Source organism: Dipodomys merriami, unplaced genomic scaffold, assembly GCF_024711535.1.
Source record: "Dipodomys merriami isolate MVZ:Mamm:240054 unplaced genomic scaffold, mDipMer1.0.p SCAF_14, whole genome shotgun sequence".
Lineage (NCBI taxonomy): Eukaryota > Metazoa > Chordata > Mammalia > Rodentia > Heteromyidae > Dipodomys > Dipodomys merriami.
This window is the reverse complement of record NW_027202715.1, coordinates 19,319,990-19,325,989: the sequence shown is the minus strand read 5'-3', so window position 1 is coordinate 19,325,989 and position 6,000 is coordinate 19,319,990. Positions and strand designations below refer to the sequence as shown.

General features: G+C 48.0%; 1 protein-coding gene across 1 annotated transcript in view; it reads left to right on the top strand.

Annotated features, from left to right (window-relative positions):
• Window positions 1–6,000, top strand: part of Col13a1 (collagen type XIII alpha 1 chain) — a 77,561-nt gene that overhangs the window by 8,320 nt on the left and 63,241 nt on the right. The window lies entirely within an intron of this gene.

The following is a 6,000-nucleotide window of genomic DNA, read 5'->3' as shown; positions in this document are numbered from 1 at the left end:
TCTCCCTGGTGGGGGCGGAGGGGGGGGGGCTCCAGCTTTCCTGGGAACAAGCCTTTATTTCTGGAAACCAGGGAGCAAATGGCCAAGTCCAGGTTCACTAACCCCAACACTCACTCTGGGTCTTGACCGAACTCCTCAAGGTCTCCTTTCTGTGTCAGTGCTGGGTCCCACAATGACAGAGCTTGGAAAGTCAGAGCGTCTCCCTTAAGGCCTGGATGGGGATGTGGGTAATGGAGCCAGAGGGACCCTGCAGCTGCAGGAAGAAGCATGGGTGGCTTTCCCCAGGCTGGCCACCCGCACAGCTTCCATCCAATCACCCAAGGTCATAGTCTTGCGCAGGCTTCTCAGAAAAGGAAACTGAGAGGTGAGATGGAGACGGGCTTGGCCTAGGACCCCATGTAGAGGCTGGGGCAACAGTCTGTGTGCTCCATATCCTCCTGCACCTTCCCTGATCTGCCATGGAAGGAGGCGGGGGAAGCCAAGGCTACTCCAGCACACAGATGAAAGTCAACCTGTCCATTATCCTACCTTCTGCAGAGCTCTCCTGAAGGAAGTGGGGGTCTCTCCACCACCCTAGAGAGAAGGGTCAGAGGTCAAGTTGCTAAGATATGTCCAAAGGACAGGCCAGGCTGAGGAGTGAGCTAGGACGTGGGGCAGTTGGGGATGCTCAAAAGATGAGAGGAACAATAGGAAGATGAGGGGAGGAGAGACTTACCGGGAGCCAGGGAAGGCCAGAGGTCAGGGGCCTGGCCCAGGCAGCAGCTGAACAGTCCTGGGGTGCAGGCCCTTGGCATTGACAGCACATTTTCCTCTTGGACTTGGACCACATAATGACTCCTAGGACTGGTACTTACACCTTGACTCTGACTCACACACACACACTAATTCCCTTAACACACACACACACACACACACACACACACACACACACAGAGGAATAGATACTGGGTTTTTTGTTTGTTTGTTTGCTGTTTTGGTGCCAGTCCTGGGATTTGAACTCAAGACCCAGGCATTGTTCCTGAGCTGTTTTGCTTAAGGCTAGAGCTCAGCTCTTGAGCCATAGATCCACTTCCAGATATGTGTGTGTGTGTGTGTGTGTGTGTGTGTGTGTGTGTGTGTGTGTTTGTGTGTGATTAATTGGAGATAAGAGTCTCATGGACTTCCCTGCCCTAGGTGGCTTCAATACCCTGATCCTCAAATCTCAGCCTCTGAGTAACTAGGATTAATGGCGTGAGCCAGCAGCACCTGGCTGATAGACAGTTTTTACTTCCATGTTACTGATAAGAAAACCAAGGTACAGAGAAGTTGAGTGACTTGCCAAAGTCACACAGTTCCACTGTGGCCACATTGAAAGTGATTACCAGCCAGGCCATCTGGCTCCAGAATCTCTCTGAATCTGCTGCTGTCATGGCTTAACCCAATTGCCATGTCCTTGTCACATGTGCTCCTGGACTCAAATGCTGCTGCCTAGCTAGGTTTCACTCTTCTCTGTCCTGGGGGAGCCACGATCGGGAGGCCCTGAGCCCACAAGTTCCTGAACAAGGTGGTGATAGGTAGGTGCATTCATGTCTCAGGCACCAATCATGGACTAGGCCTCCCTCTCCTTCACATTAATGGGAAGAGGCCCTGTTCATCTCATAAGGAGAAACTGTGAATCTCACAGAAGCCCACAGTCACCCAGCTTCTAAGTGCTGAGCTCAGTTTTGGCCAGGTCAACCCTCTTCCTAAGCCTACATTTTTTACCCAACACTCCTCCCATGCTCAAAGCTCGATTGCTAACAAAGGATCTTCACCTTGAGAAGAAGGCAGTAACCCCACTGGGCGCCTGTCTTGGGGCTAGGAAAAGATTTGTGATGCCAGATTATTGACTAGGCTATGCCCTTCCGGTGCCAGCCTGCGTGTGTGACCATCAACCAGATGGCTTGGCCACCCTAGCTGAGCCCTTAGCCCACCCCTCAACTCCTCCTGCTGCCCTGGGCTGGCAGGAGTAGAGGACAGGGAGGCAGAGGGTCTGCTTGTCATTAGGAACAGAGGTGAAGTGGACAAGCTCAAGGGGGCAGCCACGGATGATGGGAATATGTGGCTTCCTGTTCAGCCAGGAGAGGTCCCAGATAAATACTGCTGATCAAAACCAGCCTTGCTGCCCTCTGGGGGCACGTATCCATGCTCTTAGAAGCTGATAAATGGTCCACGTGAAGGGAGTCATCCAGGCACCTTGGAGAGGACAGCTTACACTGCAGTGACATAAGAAGCAGGAGGGCAGTGTTGAGCATGCCAACTGCTCAGGGAGTCCCGTACCCTGAGGTGGCAGCTGGAGCCCCCACATCTGGGCAGGTCATCCTCTAGGATAAGCAATGCGCTCATCTCAGAGGGGCTGTTCTCCTCCCAAGCTCCCCAACTACTCAAAGGCCACAGAATGATATGAGAGTTCTGCCCTCATCCATAAGGAACTACTCCATGCCAGGTCGATGCACCTGCTGAGTATTTCTGTTAGGGACCTAGAGCCTACTGGGTAGAGAATGGAAACCTGAAGGCAGCCTGCTTGGTCCTCCAGGCCCACACCTAGAGGAGAGAGACATTACACTGCTAAGAACCACCAGGGACTAGGCTGGGATCAGGCAGGGATGGCTTCTAGGTGCAGGAAATACTGAACTGCACTGGAGGACTTACAGAGGTCACCCAGGGAACGAAGCCTGGGAAGGGTTCCAGAATAGGGAAAACCCTTTTTAGGAAAAGTGGGGCTGAAGCTGATGAGATCAGCAAGGGCCTGACTTGACACAATGTCCAGGTCTGGGCTTTATCGCAGGGAAAGTGGGAAGCCCTTGGGTTGTGTGACATTGATGTGTGGCCTACTCCTCCTTCTCCAGCGGGGAGCCCATTTAGAGGTAAAGAAATGAATAGGAGGGGAATCAGAGCCAGTGACCTGGGGGGAGCACTGGACAACTTGAAAGTGGAGGTGATGGATTTAGTGATGACAAACTGGAGGTAAAGTAGGGCAAGGGGGAGCAGCAGGAGCTCAGGATGCCCCATGCTTCCAACTTGAGTAGCAAAGTGCAGGAGGAAAGCCAACTGCCAGGAGTGGGGAGACATGTTAGAGTTCAGGATGTCTCCAGACATTCAAGGGGAACAACTCATCAATGTGTTGCACCCAAGCCCGTGGGGCAGCAACCTGGACCTTCCCACTGCGCTCCGTGACTCCTTACTAACTAACAGCTTACAGTCAGCCGTGATAGAATTGACACCACGGGCACCGGCAAAGGCCATGCAAAGGCTCACTCCTCTCCCACCCAGCCAGGTGTTCAGTTCACTGCTTACCGGACAGTCATGGCCATGTTGTCAGTACTTAATGAAGCAGGGCCTGGGCAGATACATGGCAGCCCCTCTTTGGAACTTTCAAGTGAAAAGCAAGGAGACTTCCTAACTTTCTCTCTACGGCACCACACCTGGCCCAAACTGCAGATAGGGGGAAGAGGGAGCAGTAACACAGAGATCCATTTTCAAAAAGTAAGTTTCCTTTCTACCCTGCCCTTGAGTGAAGGGATGGAAGAGAAGATGGCACAGATCAATGTGTAGCTTGCTTCCTTCATTCTGGCACAGGACATTGTGCTAATCCATGAAGCAATTCTTCAGGTGAATCTAGCATCTATCAATGGAATGTTCTTTTAATCCCAGTGAATTTTTATGAGGTTTTGGAATCCAGTAAAATATTGGATTTCCTTCTGGAACAACAGCAACAAAAAGCTGTCAGGAAAGTTCTGAAAACAAGAGAAAGGGGGATAGGAAGGAGGGACTAGTTGTTTTACTAGGAGGTACCAAAATGTATTATAAACACCAAGTGTGTAGAACAATGGAAGGGCTACAATGGAGAAGCCATGTGCAGTCAGAGTTTGTACATGGGGAAGGTTTCTTTTCACAGTGTAAAGAGAAAGGCAGAGAGCCTTGAAATGAACTAGAGCAACTAACCAGCCATGGAGAAAAAAAATTTATTATTGTTTTAATAGCTGGATCTCTACTCCATTCGTTGCATTAAGACAATTTCCCAGGGGAGTGGAAAAGATAATTTCCTAGTGAATAACTTGTTTAACTGTAAAACATGAAACCATAAAAAGTAAACATAACATGTGAGTGAATATTTTCTTATTCTATACTTGGGAAGGCCCTTTTGAAGTATGAGATAGGGCCATATATGCTGGTGCTAGTCCCAGCTACAAGGGAAGCGTAGGTCCAAGGCTAGCTCCAGGAAAAGCACAAGGAGACTTCATCCAAAAAGTGAGCCAGAGACATGGCTCAGCAGTAGAATGCCTATCTAGCAAGCACAAAGTCCTGAGTTCAAAAATCAGGTACCAGAAACAGAGAGAGAGAGAGAGAGAGAGAGAGAGAGAGAGAGAGAGAGAGAGAGAGAGAGAGAGAGAGAGAGAGGAGGGAAGAAAGATAGGAAGGAGGGAGGAAAGGAAGGAAGGAGGAAAGGAAGAAAGGAAGGAACGAAGGAAAGAAGGAAGGAAGGAAGACATAAAACCCAAAATCTATAAGTAAACATTAATATATTTATTTGTATAAATGTAAAACTTGGTAAGAAATATACTATAGACAAAGTCAAGGTCAGCTTGAAATCATTCAGAACACATGTGACCATTACTTATTGCTTTAGGGAAAGAACTTTACTCAGATCAAAAGGACAAAGAAGCCAGGTGCCAATGGCTCATTCCTATAATCCTAGCTATTCAGGAGGCTGAGATCTAAAAATCATAGTTTAAAGCTAGCCTGGGCAGGAAAGTCCATGAGACTCTTACCTCAAATTAGCCAGTAAAAAGCCGTAAGTGGAGCTATGATTCGAGTGGTAGAGTTCCAGAGCAAAAGAGCTCAAGGACAGTGCTCAGGCCCTGAGTTCAAGCTCTAGGATCAGCACCAAAAAAAAAAGGAAAAAGAAAACAACTGGGTAGAAAATATATGTTAGGAAAACTGCTTGAGTCTAGCAGTTGAAGGTCAGCCTGGGCAACACAGTGAGACCTCATTTCAAACATAAATGACTGTGTGTACTCCTAATATATACACCTGTATAATATATATGTACATTCACACATGCATATGTATGTATATGTATGTATATGCTACATATGTATGTATATGCTACAGTGTATACTAACAGATATTACATATTAGTAGAGAGTGTACACAGGCAGCTGACTGGCCTAGAACAAGGGCTGGCTAATCAGCTTGGACCAGTAGCATTGGAAGAAACATCTAAGCTCAGCATATAATTGAAGAGATGTCGGTTAAGATCTAGTTGAAAGTCTCCCAAGTGCCTTCCCCACGCCCCGTCTCTGCAGAAAGTGGAGTCCCAGTTTCCATGTGGTCAATGACAACACATCCCTCCCCAGTTCCCTGAAAAAGCCCTGGTTAGCCTTGGGCTTGGCCCTGGGTTGAACAGATGCACCCTGCTACCAGGATAGGCTCTGTAATTAGCAAACCATGTGATTACCCCTCCCACGTAAACATTAGCCCAAGTGGGTCTTGAAGATGTTTCTTGGCACTCTCCTCTCCTGACCTTTCTCCAAGTTTCTCTGCCTTCAGAGTAGCAAGTTTATACTGCAAGATTTTAGAGATTACATTGCTAGGTTTCTAGGGTTTCTCCTTCAGGCTATTCTTTTTTTTCTTTTTTATTTTTTCATGTATCTTTTAAAACAATTATTTGCTCATGCACATTTGTTCATGCATGTTATTATAAAGATGATGCACAGAAGGGTAACAGTTACATAAGTCAGATAAAGAGAACTTTTTTGTTGTTGTTGGTTGTGAGGCTTGAACTCTAGGTCTGGGTGCTGTCCCTGAGCTCTTCGGCTCAAGGCGAGCAATCTACCACTTGAGTCACAGCGGCACTTCTGGTTTTCTGGTGGTTAATTGGAGATAAGAGTCTCACAGACTGTCCTTGCCTGGGCTGGCTTTGAACCACAGTCCTTGGACCTCAGCCTCTGAGTAGCTAGGATTACAGGCATGAGCCAC